This window comes from Drosophila kikkawai, chromosome 3L (assembly GCF_030179895.1).
Source record: "Drosophila kikkawai strain 14028-0561.14 chromosome 3L, DkikHiC1v2, whole genome shotgun sequence".
NCBI lineage: Eukaryota > Metazoa > Arthropoda > Insecta > Diptera > Drosophilidae > Drosophila > Drosophila kikkawai.
The window spans coordinates 510,916-527,442 of record NC_091730.1 but is presented as its reverse complement, the minus strand read 5'-3'; positions in this window follow the sequence as shown (position 1 = coordinate 527,442).

Here is a 16,527-nt window from a genome sequence, read left to right as displayed (position 1 = left end):
CTTTTGCTGCCATATGCAAGACATCATGCGAATGAATGGACTGGGCTGGGCGGCGGCCATGGGCAACTTGAGATGATCCGGCCGAGACTCAATGGAGGCATCATCTTTGGATCTTTGGGATCCTCTCTCTTCTATTTCCTGCCTTTGGGGTCTTGGGCGGCGGGGAATCGCATTTCTGTCCAATTTTAGACTGCACACGCTTACATTCGCTGGCGCTGCTCTCGTCTCGCTTGGCCATCTCTGTTGTTGTTTACGCGAAATTCCAATGCTACAAAATTCAAAATGCAAAATACAATGTACAATGTATAATATACAAAGTATAAAAGGTTTAGTGAGCGGAGGCCGTCGCCCCCTTTCGGCGTACTCTATACAAGGTATCGTATTCTGCTTACCCATCATTGGGGCGACGTTTCTTCTTTTTTTTGTTGGTTGTGTGTTTTAGCTGCGCGCGTGTGCAGGTTGTTTGATTTATTTTTTTTCCTGAATTTTATACATTGCTCTGAATCGAAATTTTTGCAGGTTGCACAGCTATCTTGTAGCCAAATTTATTTATTTATTTTTTTTTTTTTAGAGGTATTAAGCTTGAGTAAACTCTTGTAATTTTATATTTTTTTAAATTATGATAAAAAAAATTGAAGTGAAAGTTTATAAATTAGTAAGAATGAGGCGCCATACCTCAAAAAGTGATGTATTCTAGATCATCATCACCAAGACGTGTTGATTTAGACATGTTACGAGTTTGTTTAATTTACATACAATACTAAAATATAGGTTGTACGTGCTCTAAAAATTGTATATATTATTAGTTGAATAATGTCTACTAAGAAAGCTTATCCAGTTACTGTCTCAAGTTATTTCCATGGCTTACATTACGTATACGTAATTTCTATGGCTTACATTACGTATACGTAGTTTTGGTACGTTCAAAAGTAAAAACTAGAAACCCTAATTTGATTTGAGTTTATTGCCACCGATCTCTTGCCCAATTTATGGCGAGTGCTTAGTGGCTGGGTCTACCACCCCTGGAACTTCCTCTTCTCGTCATCGCCTGTCACAACACCGTCAACTCTTTCAATGTTTTTTTCTTATTTTTTTTTTTTTCTCTCTGGTTTTCAGCGAAAAAAAATTTATGACAATCATTTAAATGTTGTTGTGGCTGTTGTGGCGTGTAAACAAACGCGTTAATAGTTTGCCATTTGTTTTTTGTGCTGTTGCCTCTCTGCCACTCTTCCACTTTTGTCATTTATTTATTGTTTAATTTTGTTTGTTTTCGCTGTTTCGCTTGGTGCTGCTTTCGATTCTGTCCGGTCAGACACGTGCCATCATAAAATATACCATTGACCCCTTGCTAATATTGACAAACCAAATCAACCGAAAGTGTTTGGGAGATCCGCCGGCAACGCCCGCCGCCTGACTTCTGTCCAAAGCGGAAATCACTTGAAAATGGTTTCAGTTTTTTCTTTTTGTTTTTATTTAATATTTTCTTTCAATTGCCAACCCCCTTTCACCATGACTTTTGGTCTTTCTTATCCGATACACATGACGTCAGTGCTTTGGCCTGGGAATTATTTTTGCCACCGATAATTTAGGCATTTTATCAGTGAAAGAACGGTGACTTACCAGAAAACGTTTACCAAAATAAACACTCTCTGCTGCAGATAACCGCGTGGCGAAGTGATTGTTTATATTCGCATACGTACGGTATTTGTGCCAAAATTTCTGATTTAATCACAAGTCACACGAACATTGATCACGAGTTTGGGTTATGATTACCCCGTAATTTCGTCAGAGTTGCTGGGAAGTTGCTCTCTTGGGAAGTGCTGCTAGGGTTAAGTATAGTACGTGGTTTATCTTGGATCGCAGGTTGAATGTCGAAATGAAGAACAAATATTCGAATTTCAAGCTTCCGTTTTATAACCCACTATTTTCCAGGTATTTGGTTTAATGGGTTTTTGGTTGAATTTGAAAAAATAATACAAAAATTGAGAGTTTTACTATAGATTATTTACCTGGTACAACTCTGACCCCTAAAGAAATATTCTAAATATATTTTTTACTCTAATTATTTTACTTTGTTTTACTTCTTCTTTCCAAATTTAGTAACAAATTTTTACAAGTTATAGGTATATATGATAAACACTAAAAAACCCCCTCTGAAAACCCCTTGTGGTGGCCTAATCTAAATCGAGTCTGCAGTCTAATCAAATCATCATTCGCCACAAGAGAAATCACGTAAAAATAATCAAAGAACTCGCTTCCTCTCTCGCTCTTATCTCACTGTCATGTTATTACGTCAGTGCAGAATATTTCTTGGCCTTTTCTTTTCATTTCATTTATTTTGTTTTTATTTTATTATTTTTTTTTTTTTTTTGAGAAAATTTAATAATCGTAAAAACAAAAGCGCAGGAAAACAGAAACAACGGCAGAGGCGGCGACAACGACAACAGCAACAAATAATAATAATAAAAGGCAGAGTCAGAGGCAGAGAGGCACGCAAAAGAGCCAACGCGGCATGACAAATGTGCGATAGCGTTAAATAATTTTTATGATGCGTTCGCCATACGAAAAGAGGGTTGGGTTTGGTTGGCTTGGGAGGGCGGTAAGGGTGATAGGGGGGCTGTGAATAGGGGCCAGCCAGAGCACACATATCACGAGTCGAAGAAGCAGCTCTCTATCTGGCCCGTGTGGCCTTCTCACTTAACTAATCAGCGGCACGTGTTCTTTTTGCAACAAAGTGACAATTTCCTCTGACGTCTGTCGTCTACATTCCGCACTCGAGCCCAAATTGGAGCTCGAACTCATACTCTTGCTCCCGCCATATCATTAGCCCTTTCACCTAAGACTCGGTACCGTCTAGGGTTGTGTGCGTGGGTTACATGCATAAGAAGGTTACACAAAAAAGCCTTTGGGGATAATTACATTGGTTCTTTTGTAATTACATATCTATTTATGAAGTGGTTCTTTATTTTAATAAAATTGATGCTACCTTCTGTAGGGTATTTCTTTTAGTCTAACCAGCTTTCGTATATTTTGATTTCTCTAAATTACTTTTCTTTTGTTCTGTTTATATAAATATTTTTTTTTTTATTTAAAATTTTCTTGTTTTTCTTTTTGTTTAATTTGTTTATCGCTTTCGAGAATTGCAACTGTTGCGGAAATACGTGCCACCAGACCGAGCCCCAGCCGCACCTCCACAATCTTCTGTGAGTGTGTGTTTGTTTATTGATTTTTAATTCTGCGCATTTTTGCGTAAGCCAAAAATATATATTCTCTGTTTGCAAGAATTATGACAAATGTTGGCAGTTTTTGTATTACGCGATCTAAAGGTCTTAAAGCGAGAAAGCTTTTATTTTTAGGCCAGCCATCGCTGTTTCTCTTCCGGCAACAAAGGCTAAAACTCTGGCTCGGCATATTGCGTATACGTATCGGTGTGCAATTATTTATTAGGCCTTTGCCAAGGCCGACAGTCGAAAGTCGAATGCCGAATGCCGAAAGGGGAAAGCAACGGAAATGCCTGATATATTGCACTGGTGATATATTAGATTGTAATAGAGAATAGAGATATATCCGTGATACGGCAAAAAAGATTTATGCTTGGAGAATGAGACAATAATGACCGGAACTCCCTGGAAATTTGTCAGTTTTCTGATGGAGAATTATGAGCTTCTTGCTTGGTTCATTATGTCAGCTTGGGTGCAAGTTAATGCTTTCTAAAGTCACCATAATATATGCAAACGAACTATTTTAAAATCTCCATAATCGTTTATATCTAATCAGATATCTTTGAAAAATACCGACTTGCTCTCACTCAAAATGGAATAAATCGCGACACACACAAACAAATGCCCGTAAATCAAATGATGTTTTTTATTCCGTGGGTATTTATTTCAAATAAATTAAATTGTCAATAAATTAAATATAATTTATTGTTGTTTACTTGCTTGCCCTACCAAAAATTACCTCTGCCGGCTATTTATATATATAATCGAATTACATTTTTTCATTTCGGGGTATAATTCAAATGTGATTTCAAAAGTTAACAATCGCAATTTACAATAATTTTACGAGTGGCAGCAACAAAAATAACAGAAAGAAAAGCAATAAACATCAACTGAAACCGGAGAAACCCTCGAATAACAAAACAGATGTAAAAAACGATTGAAATTATCGACACGCGTTGGTAATTGAAACTATAATGGTTAGTCATTCTTGTAAAAAAAAAAACCATTGCGCGACACTCACATACACAGCTGTTTTTTGGGCCACATTTTAATCATTGGACTCAATTGTCCAGTCAATTTGCCCGGTTATGATGATGACCATGACGATGACGATTGCGAAGGCGATGATGATGATAATCGCAATTATCGTCAACTGTCAAAGCGAGTTGCAAATTTGAACTGCGCTTTAAACGTCCGCACTAAAAGCTAACGGCCTGTCACAAAAATCTATACAATAATATGTTGTGGAAAAACGGAAAAATAGACCTAAGATAGGTGTAGCCGAGTGGACACAACTTTGAAATACCCGTTAGTCAAAGCTTTGTGGGAATTTTGTCTCGAGTTATGCTTTAACCTATGGTCTATTGAATATTGAGTATGTTGTTGAGAAACATTCAGTTCTTTAATAACTCCAATGTTTATCTATTTGTTTTCTAAAGAATATTTAGTACTGTAGCCTTTACACGGATTTATAATAATATTTGTAAGATCCACCTTCTAAAACAAAATAGCTAAAAATCTTGTCTCACAGTTGTAGGTGTTTATTCTGGTTAAGAGAAACAGTCAGAAGACCTATGGATATCCAGTAAAAACAAAGGGGTAACAAGGCTAAAAAGGGCAAATTGTCAATTGATTCCCTCGGCCAGATGGACAATCATCATCGGTGAACGAACGGATGTATTTCCATTCCTCGCCGTAATTGCCGACAATTTGTGTGTGTGCTTTTGGATTGGATTGGATTGGATTGCTTTGGACTGACGGAGGTGGGGTTGGTGCAAATGCTGAATTTGTGAATGCATTCTGACATGACACACACGATGGCCACAATTGAATAAAATCACACACAAACGCAAATAATCTCATTCCAATTCGCATGGCAATGACACACTAAAGCCAATGACACACAAACAGCCAATACTCGTTGCTCGTCGTCTCGTGTCTCGTAGCATAACAATCGAATGGCAAATCGCTGAACTGAAATTGTATCACTTGGAGAGGAGGATGAGTGGTTCGGCGGAGGTTGAGAGGTTTATCCTTGCCGGAGTCGTAGTCCTTCGCCAATGAAAGTTGGCCAAGTTGGAGTGAAGTATCTCCGGTATATTGGAATAGAATATCAATTTATTGAAGGCAAAACCCATTCCCTCTGCTCACCAATAGGTTTTGATCCCCCTAATATTTAATCGCAATTTGGAGCACTTTATCTTGATATATTTATCGCCTACAAAGCTCTCTGAATGCACTTCTAAATCTTGAACTATCCACCGACCCCTACTCGATATTCAAGCTGCCCACAAAATACCCACCATTAGTTGTAGTGTGTATGACTCAATGACAGTCGTCAGTGAGATCGTAGTTAGCCATTTACAGAGCTGCCACACCATCGAGATCCCCACCAACCGATCCAAACCAAGCCTAAGCGATCCAATCCGATCCGATCCGATCTCATCCACTTCTCTCGATGTACTCACACTCTCTGCACTTTGCCCATAGATGGCGATGCCGTTGAGTGCTCTGTGCTACGCCAACGTTTACTACGCTTAACCCAAAAAAAAAAACTAAAAAAAAAAGAGCTTTCATTCATAAAATCGCAAAAGGAAGCAGCGAGCAAACGCCGACTGCGACGGCGAAACATGCCCAAATTTGTGGCATCCGCTTGGCGCGATTCGTGAGCAGGCGATTAGGCGAAGCCGACTTTGACTGCGACTGCGGCAGCGACCTCATTCCCCTTCGTCAAATGCTAATTAATATTTTTTGGTTTTGTTTACTCGCCAGCTCTGTTGGATTTGTGAATGAGTATCTCCGCTCTGTCCCCCACTCGTATCTCCGCCCCTCCATTCATTATTGTCATCAGCACGATGATGATCGTCATTATTATCATCATGAACATCATTGGATCAGAGTGGCCCATTCACAAACTGCAAACAAGTACATATGTATATAGCACATAGTACACAGAGAAAAATTAGCATTCAAGTGGAAAATGGAATCTATAGAGCCGAGTTTTATATAAAAGAAAGAGTCGGATAATTTTTGTATTCATCCAAAATAATATAATTATAGCTAGCCTGAATTCTATTCATCTATTTAAAAGAAATTTGCATTTCTGTCCAATATTTTATGATATATTAGGTAGGTTTTCCTCCCTGTGCACGAACATTATATATACCGCCAAGTGGAAGTCCGGAACTGGGCGCTTTGTGGCGGTTTCTATCTGATGTATAATTAGTCGAGTTGATCAGTAATCTGAAACTGAGAAGGGATGGGGAGACTGTCACGTTGAGGTGTGAGAGATGTAAAAAAATAGTTGGGTGTCACATGATCAGGGCGAATAAAGATATGCTTATAAGAGAGATATGGTAACTTATATACTGTTAGGTATAAATAAGAGAAATGTAGGTAAAATTCTTCAATTCGAATTCAATTCAAGCCTTCCTTTCGAAATAAAGTCCTCAGATGCCCTGAATGGATTATGTGCCCCCCATCTATCGCTTGAACTTTAGACCCATTAATTGCCGGACAAATGACGGAGGGACGACAGATCATTAAGAGTTAATTTCTTGCCCACCAGCAGCAGCGGCACCATCGCATCTCATATCGTATTGTATGGCATCGTCAGGGCTGGCGAAGATTAATGGAATTTTGAGCAAATTTTTTCTCGAATGGTGGTCATCGGTGGTCACTTACCGACACGTGGAAGCGACGATAGAAATCTGAGGAATGTAGGTTGACTCCAACAGGTTGAAGAAATTTTTTTTCTTAAATTAAGGAAAGTTACAGCTACACGCTCAGGTATCATGTTCAAATTAAAACCTGAACAAATTGCTTTTTGGGGGACTTGACCACAGATTAAATATTACGGGTGGCCATTTAGTAACGCCTTTTTTTGCAGAAATCGTTAAATTTAATCACTTGAGAGGGAAGTCAAGTATTGTTTAAAAGAGGAATTAAATACAAATAAATATTATAAGGGTGCATCTTATTTTCATGCCATACAATTCTCTCCTCTCTTTAGCATCTATGCGATGCGAATTATGTATATTTTCTGTGTTGATTGCTGGCAAACAACTTTAGGCCTTGCTAAAAAAAACTTGTTGCTGCCGCCAGAGTTGCCGGTAACTGTTGCCCAAAACCGGCACAAGGCAGAATGCAGCGGAAAAGCCGGCTAACAGGCAATGGGCGGAGCTGTAGGGGCGGAGGTGCACTACGGCGACACCCACCAACAACACAACACACATCTCTGAGTCCACAACTTGTTTGCATTGCAACTGCAAAAAAAAAAAGAAAAAAAAAAAAAAAGTGGAAAAATCCCCGACCATATCAGTGCTTGCTCTCTCGGATTTCGAGTGCTTTATTTTTTTTTTTCTTCTCTGGGCTGCATTTCTGTCGGCGTTGGACCGGTCCGCATCCGCATGCGACATTTTGTATGCCACTCACATTCCAATGCGACTGACTCACGACGCATCCGAGCTGCGTCGGTGGCAGCCACTGTGCCACAGTGCCGACTCTGTGACTTCTCCTCCTCATCCTCCTCCGCTCGACACGGCTCAACTCTATAGTCAACGACTATAGGAGATCCGGACCGTCCATATGCATATCCGCCACTCACGCGGACAGTGTTCGCGCCTACTAAAAGCGGCAGGGAACAGTGGGAGATATATTTTTAAGATCACTTAATTTAAGGTTTTGACAAGGCGAAATATTACTGTTATTGATCGAGATTTGCTAATGTCTTTATACTGTATTTGGATGTTTATATTTGATATTTCTGGAATTGGTAGAATATTGGATTTAATTGATTGAAAATCGAAATTTAAATAGAAATAGATATCAGGAAAACTGCAATTGAGCATGAACAATATCAAACCGAAAATATCATAGTTGAACATATTAACCTAACCTTACCTATCATGCAAGTATCTGATCTTTAGGATGCGTTTTAGACCACTGTGCCGCCAATGTTTGCCGTTTCCCTGGCTAAGCTTTATTTGTTCCGTTTTGGATTTTATATACATATATAAATATTTTTGTTGTGTAGCCTCACTCGATGTTGCTCTGTTGCTGTTGGTTTTTCTGCTCTCAACCGGATGTTGTGGGAATTTGTGCATTCTGCTGCCGCTGACGCTGCTGCTGCTGTTGTCGCCTGTTATTACTTGTCATATGCGTTGGGTAAATGCTTATTTTGTAACAATAAAATGTCATGTGTGGTAGCTCCACCTCTGGCACTCCATCCGATCCGATCCGAACCAAACCGTCCGCGGTGGTTAAAGTGGGTGGAGCAGACACACGATTGACTTAGTTAGCAGTTGCATTTGCAGTTGCTGGCACTGGCACTGGCACTTCCTCTGCTACTCGTGGCGCGAAATTTAATGACAGGCGGTACGCCTGCTTTTTCGCACATGCCACATGCTGTTTTTCTGTATGTTTTTATGAGGTACCCCCCCAACCTGCTATGCGTGCCGAAAGTCAATTTGCAGAAAAGTTATACAGGCCATAGGTCTCTCCACTTACCCTAACCCTTATTTTCAGGGCCCTTCGCATACTTATTATTTGTAAATTTACTTTGGGTTTCTCGTTGGCTTGTTTGGCGGTCCCTTTTAGGCCGCAAAGTTGTGGCCCTTTTGGTAGTTGCATTTCCTTGGCCATTTCCTCCGCTTCAGAGTACCTTTTTAAGGTTTAAATGATGTCCAAAAAGGTTGCGAAAGTAGCGGAATTATAGAAATTATCAAGTCGTTAAGAGTTTGTGCTCTCTGAAAAGAAGGCAAGTTCTCTGGATGAGTACTAAAGGTTGCTTTGCAATGAATACAACTATTGTTTTCATCAGAAACAGAAATTTAATTTTGACCCATTTTCCCCTTTAATTTCTTATCGCTCGACCTTGCTCTTGAATTTGTTTTTGTTTATACTTATCACATATCACCAGAAACCGCTAGCCACACCCCTACAATATCAACAAACCAGAACCGAACGAAATCAAAACAAAATTCCCATAAATCTAGACGCAAAAAACAAGAACAAACAGCAACAACGGAATATCTTTTGTGCCCTGCAATTAGTGATATCATTGAACCATAATTTCCGCTTCTGAGTCGGTTGGATTCCGCCTGAACTCTGGCAACTTATAGACATCGAGGCAAAGTTCAAGTTGCGGCCGATAAAAGGCCAGCAACATAATAAACATAAACAAGAAGTATATAGTGGTAGGGGCATTTATAATTCATGAAACTAATAATTCTCCTTTGCTCCCATCTCTCTTTTTCTGATATGGTGGCAGTGATAAGCGAAACCCGAGACGAGAGCCCCACAGTAGTCCCGGCTCGGCTCTGACATTTGCAAATTCCCCAAACGCAAATTATTTGGTCACGCGAATAATTTATTATGCGACCTGTCCCGCTTATCCCAGCACCCCGCACACCTCACCACCAACCATCTCGTGACGGCAAACCGACGGATGCGGTAAAAAGCCCCGTTCCAGTTTCCCAGACCCCACCCCCGTTCCACGACTGACGGTTGTTTTTCATTCATTTGCGAGATACGCGACGACGAACGAGCGTACTATGAGATACAAGTACGTTACGTTACGTACTATGAGATACAACCAGGCGTGTGTGTGTGTGTGTGTGTGCATTCATTATCGAACCTTCTTCCCTGCCGCCCTGCCACCACCCACATTTCTTAATGAATGAATTGAAGATAATTAATTCGTCGTCGACTGCAATTCTCCAAATGGAGTCGCCGTCGCTCAGCGGGATGAGCTGTGCTGTGCTGTGCCCTGGGAACTGAACGTGAACGGAACCGTGAATGGAATCCCATTGGGTGAGCAAGGGGGAATATGGGAGTGGAGAGGAAGTTCGGCTTGAGTAAAACTATAGGTGGGTGTATTAGCACCTACTTGTATTTCACTAAACTTTCACTTGAAAAGAGTTACAAACCCAACTACAGTGGATCGCAGCTTATTTCGTGCAGTCAAGAAACTAAAGTATAAATCATCACTGCTGCTCTACCATAAGAGATATCGAAACAATTTAAATGCAGTGTTTTGAATCAGATATCCTACATTTTAAATTAAAAAAAAATATCTTCCCAATTAATAAGAACAAACAATAATATTAAAAAAACAAATTTATGACCTTTTTTCACGCCGCAGCTTATTTCGTGCAGCTAGTTAAAATGTAAGAAACAATGAATTTTTGGCTTAATTTTTAATTTTTTTTTTTATTTTGGCTTTGGTATTGGTAGCTTATGTATATTTTAAAAGTTTCTTGGCCTGATCACACTAAAATATGAAGTTATGGGGAAATAAGTAAAATAGGATCGCGAATTTCTATTAAAATACGATAATTAGTTCTCTTTCAATTTAAGACAGAAAAAAAATCACCGTGGTACTACGAAAATGTTATTCTTAAATCGCACATATATAAAAACATAAATTAATCGTTTGTCCGTGAAGATTGGGCCAAACATAAGGGCCGAAATGCACCGAATACATTTTTCAGTGAACATTAAGTTCATTACATGGACCAAAAAAAAAGTGAAATCATTAACAAACGTCTGCCAAATTTGTTATATAGATAGAGCACGAAATAAGAAACAAGTGTAGTGCCGATTTAATACGCCTCTTGTTGCAAAAATACATCTATAAGGCTCTAGTAGTATGAAAAGAGCCATTTATAAGGAAACCAGCACAGGAGCAACATCAAAACTTTTCATAGGAGCTTATAATTCGTCCGATTTTCTTTTGGAATGTTTTTATCTTTACCAATAAGTAAAAGTTTAACTAATTTAATCCTGATGACAGTATAAATTATTGGCGGAGACCCAATATTGAGCTAGAAACCAAACACTTGCAAGCTACTCTGAAGCAAGGCGGCGATCGTGTCTTATTTGGGCCTAAATGGCTTCCTGTAGAGTAGGAAACCAAATTTTTTTTGGCAGGATCTTGGAAACCAATATGTTCCCTTCAATATAAAATGTTAACTTCTTTCAAAATGTAGAAAACGTGGTCACACGGGATAGTTTGCAAAACTATTAGTACAGCGGTCTCTACTACTTATCGGACTTTCGGAAGCTTTAGCTCACACAAAACGGTCCTAATGACAAAAAAACAACATCAATGTCACCCAGACATAATCATTATTTAAAATTTTTAGCAAATATTGGACTAGCCATCCCAAAAATTAAAAGTTTTGACCAAAATTATCAAAAAAGTAGTGCCTTAGAGGAATTGATTAAAATTAATCTAGAAACATTAAAAAAACTAGTTAATTCAATTGAAACATCATCTGAAAGGTATTCAGAATAAAATAAGAGGTCACATAAAATTGTTTATATTAAATTAATAAAAATAAGTTGAATCAAACGAAGTGCACGAAATAAGCTGCGGCATGAAAAAAGCCCTCAAATTAGTTTTTATTAAAATACAAAATCGTTTTTATAATTAGGAAGATTGTCTTTGTTCAGTATAAATGTTAGTACAAGTACTAAAAGTACTGCGTTTAAATATTTGGATTATCTTCAATCGTTTAGCCACAGGGACGTTTTAAATTTTCGTTTCTTGACTGCACGAAATAAGCTGCGATCCACTGTATATATTGAGAAAATGGCTAGCCTTGTAATATCCTTCATCCTTGAGTATTATTTGCAAAGGACCCTCAAGTAATTTGTATTTATGCCTCTGGAAGTAATGGTTCCTGGTATAGTGTCCCATTTGAAAATTGGAATAAGGAGTTCTGCCCCAGGAAGTATCGTGTTCATTGGCGTGACCGTCAGCTGGATCGGGAGGAGGGTAGTAATGGGGTGGTTACCAGGAAGGGGAGGATGAGGGTAGGCTCGACTCAACTCGGCTCGAGGCCGGCTAGGTGATGTGAGGCGGGTTTATGCTATCATGCAATCGCCTTTCGCTTTTCATGCTAAGCAAATTTTTGTGTTTTTGGCTACTCGTTTGCTTTGCTTTTATTCACAGCAAATTCCGCACTTTTATGACCCGCTCGTGTGGTCAATTAAAATTTGACTCAACAATCTGCATAGTTTCGCCATGCCTTCCCCCTTTCGTCTGGTGCCTCGTGCCGCATGTCGCTTGCCCGGGTTATCTGTCCCCGATCCCGTGCCCGTGCCCATTCCCGTTCCCGTCTGGGTGTAGTTTCTCTAGTGGATCGCATGATTCACTCACTTGGACCGAGCCAATTAATCTCTAAGGCTATTAAAATGTTATTACTCAAAGTCTGCTTGTGTTGGGGGTGGACTGGCGGTAGGCCTTCGCTCTATTCCTGCCCTTATTTTGCGCTGAGTTTGTTATATATACCGCTGAATATATTATTAAATTAAATTAATATCTCAATTTTTATCGGAAAGTTCTTGCAGGCTCTCTAGGGGTTTTCTGTAATGGTCGGATAAGCGTTGAGTGGTTGTGAAATTGCAAATAGATTTTATTGTGAACTACATTTCCTTTTATAATTATTGACGATCGCAGCTGGACTTGTTGACTTATTACAATATCTGTTTTGTAAATCTCATGAGTGGTTTTTCTATTTATAATCGGGATTTTCCTAAACGAAACTTGATCGGCATTCACAGAGAGATGTCTGTATATATATATTTATCGGGAACCGAAGCTCGTCGCGACGCCTCGCATTATTTGTATTTGTTTGTTTTTAGGCCCGGCAATCTGCGACTTTTTTCTGTATAAATTATGAGAGTTGCCCTGGAGTGGCGACGACGTCAATTTCCAATTCACGTGCCGGGCGGGTGGCTGACGGCTGACGGCTGTGTGAAGTCATTTCAGTTTCTCCCCCGGATCACTCGTCCCCGGGAACAATATTATAATAATGACGCCATGGAATTACCGCCTCCATTTCGTTCGCATCATTGTGGCGAAAATAGCAGCAGGCACAGCTGCCTGATAAATTGCAAAAGAAAAACACTTGCAACAGCCTCACTTGAATGCAATTTATACGGCAAATTAAACGGATGACGAATCGAATTGATGGATAAGTCGAAATGCATCGGAAATGGTGTATTGTAATTGGTATACATATATTAATATTGAGCGTGGAGAAAGGGGCAACACTTTTAATGCGAACATTAATCCAAATCAGTTCGTGTCGGGAAGTAAGGTTCGAGGAAATATATATTGCAATAAATTACTGAGAAGAAAATAAAGCTGGGGGAGAAGTTCTGAAAATTACTTTCATGAACATTTAGTTTTAAGAACTGATGTTATTATTGTTATCTAGAATGTTGAAACACAATTGGTAATATTAAATTTTACCAGGGAAAAAATAGGGAATTCCATAATAAATTCAACTATGATTCACGGCACCTGTGTTCATTTATCATCGCTCTTGTTGCAGACCTCATAAAGTACCAAATAATGATCCGGAACTAATTAGTTTTTTGGGCGGTGTGAATCATGCAATGATCCAGCACCACCGTCATCATCCTCGAACGGCATCCAGTCCGGCTGTATTGTATCTGTATCTATATCCGTATCTGTATCTGTATCTGTTGCATCCCGTTCGCTTCGGCTTTGGCAATTGGAGTCTGGCCGCGATGTCTCCATTTGTTTGTCGCACATTCACAAATTGTTCTTTTCCATTCTTTGTCATTAAATGGTCGTCGCACACACTGAGATCTCTCCCCTCCCCACTCCCCCTCTCGGTGAATGAGAATGACCGCTGGAATTTATGGGTGTCTCTTTGTCCCCGTCCCGGTGGTTTCCCTGCTTTCCCAGTGAGTGTTTGCTTTTTATCTGGGCAAATATTTACGCTGAACTTTCGTGTCAATTGATGTCACATTCCGCCTCCCTTTCGCCTGTCGCCTGTAGCCGCCCCATACGTAGTACGTACGGATGTGTGTGAAATTGTAAAGAAAAGTGTGGAATTTTACTGCTAACTGACCCGACACTAAATCAGCTGATAATTCGCCGCCCATCGGAGACATCTGTGGGTGTCTCTGCGCCAGTGGGCGCCATCAGGCGATTTTATTTTATTTATTTTTTCTCTGACCCAGCTCTCTGCTTGATTCAAGTATCCGGAGGAGCGCACAGATTTCTGTGTAGGTAGGGTCAGTGATTGGCCTCGGTTCGGCTTTGAACTCCTCGCCAGCTCGAAAGAGATCTTGTGGCAAGGAAGAGGCAGAGGACTAGAAGGAAGGCCAGCAGGCCAGATTAGGCCATTTGAGCGTTGAAAGCTTTTTACCATATTTCTGTGGGAGTATACATAGTAGATGCAGCATATGGATAGTCAAGAGCGTTATTAGGCCAAATGGGATTATCTGGACTGCGTTAGGATGAGGGAGAGCTATGTAGAAGGGAATGGATTGGATTGGATTGGATTGGATTGGAGTGGGGAATTAGTAATGTCTTTATAGGAAAAGCGATAAGGCGCTCATGGAGCCATTAGAGCTATTACACAAATATGTTGGCATATTCAGATTGAGGGAATAGTTTAGTATTCCAAGAACCTTTATAATTATTTTATTATATATTTTTTTGTGCACTTAAGAACATGTTTTCTGTGCTCAGCAACACATATTAATATTATGAAAACCAAAAGCCACTTTTATCCCAAAAACCGAACTTTAACTTGGACAGCATTTATTGCAGAAACAACCACAATCAAGTTTGGAAACGGCGAACCGACTGACCAGCAGAATATCGGGGCAAAGTGTTGACAGGCCCTGACACCAGAACAGCCGCAACGAAATCCATCATGATAAAGGTCTATTTAAACAATTATTAGTTAAATTAACTGTTAATTTCAAAAGGGCCAGTGGGAGAGCGAGACGAAAGAGTGAATGAGTGACTGCATGTGTGATATATGAGGGTCCTGGATGGAGGTAAAGGAGTCGGAGTCAGAGTCGGGGCAAAAACGCATTATTAATGCGATTATTGTCCAATGCCAAAATGAGATTCGATTCGATGGCAGCAGGGCCAAAGGCGTCGCCCCATGAAATGTGTGCTTGTGTGGACGGATATCCCGCATAAAGTTGGGCAGCGCCCCTTCACCCAACCATCATTATTATCAACAAACCGACCGACAGGCCAGAATCAATATGTATATATATACATATAGTATTTTCGTTGTTTTTCTGTGTGTGTTTGCTGTGGTGTGCTCTTGCTTTTGGTGTTTCCGTGGCAAATTGCAGCGGAATACTAATTTACAGATACAAATTGATGCCGTCGCTTTGTCTAACGATAAACGCAGCGGGCATTCCATCTGCCTGCCAGCCTGTCTGTTGTCTGCCCGCCTCTCCCCCTGAAAAGCCAGTGAAATTTTCGGGTGTCTGTTCGTAGTTGTTGTTGAAAATTCGAAAATTACGTGACTGCATTTGGAAAAAGAAAGGCGGCGCAAGAATTTGTTGGAATGTAGAAATTTCGGGGCTGTCGCTGAGCTGAATGCTAAATGACAGGCAGTGCCAGTGCGAGCTCCGCTCTAATTCAGTCGGCCAAGAGGAGGCCCAATATGTCTTGTGCCTTGACCGATAGATTTTCCCTGCTTTGGGAATACCCTGGGTCTCTGTCCTGCGTTCCTGCAAGTCCTGCCTGCGTGTGTCTGACAGCGACGGCGGCCTCCTTGAGGGCATAGACGTTTCGCCATCAGAGTGCTAGAGACAAAACACATTTCGGCCATAATGTTGTTAATTTTTTAAGTTGATAAGGTCAAAGGGTGGTTCGGGCCAGGACCTAGAGAGCCACTTTAACAGCCGGCATTATCAGTTTCCTTTTCTCGCCTTAAAGTGTTGTGAAAATTGCAAGACTGCTGAATATATGCAAATCCCTGACCCTCATTTATTTAGTCTTAAACTAAATCTTACTATTGCATATTAGATGAGACATTTTTCTTATTTTTACCCCCTCCTCTTGGTTTCTTTTTACTCTTGCAGAGGGTATTATAATTTATTTATATATATAGGAAAATGTAGATTTAAAACAGTAAATATAAAATGTACCAGATTGAAATTAAAGTTGGAAATATATAGTTTTTTTTTTCTATTTTTATTTAATTAAAGTGTATTAGTAATATTGCACTGTTATTGTAGTGTAGCTACTACTTTTACTATAGGGTAAAGATTACATTGTGGTGTATCCTGAGATATAGTTATTTTTACATAGTATCATAATAAATCCAAATGCAACTGCAAGGGTATGCAAACTTCTATCTTCTCTTCCTATTTTATATATTTTTTGCTTCCGCCATTTACCCCAGGTAATGCTTCTGCCGTAATGACCTCGATTTGTACACAAAGTCCAATTTCTGTTGACACTTCCCTCCCCTTGGTCAGGAGGTGGAAGGATTGGGGTCCTCGTGCG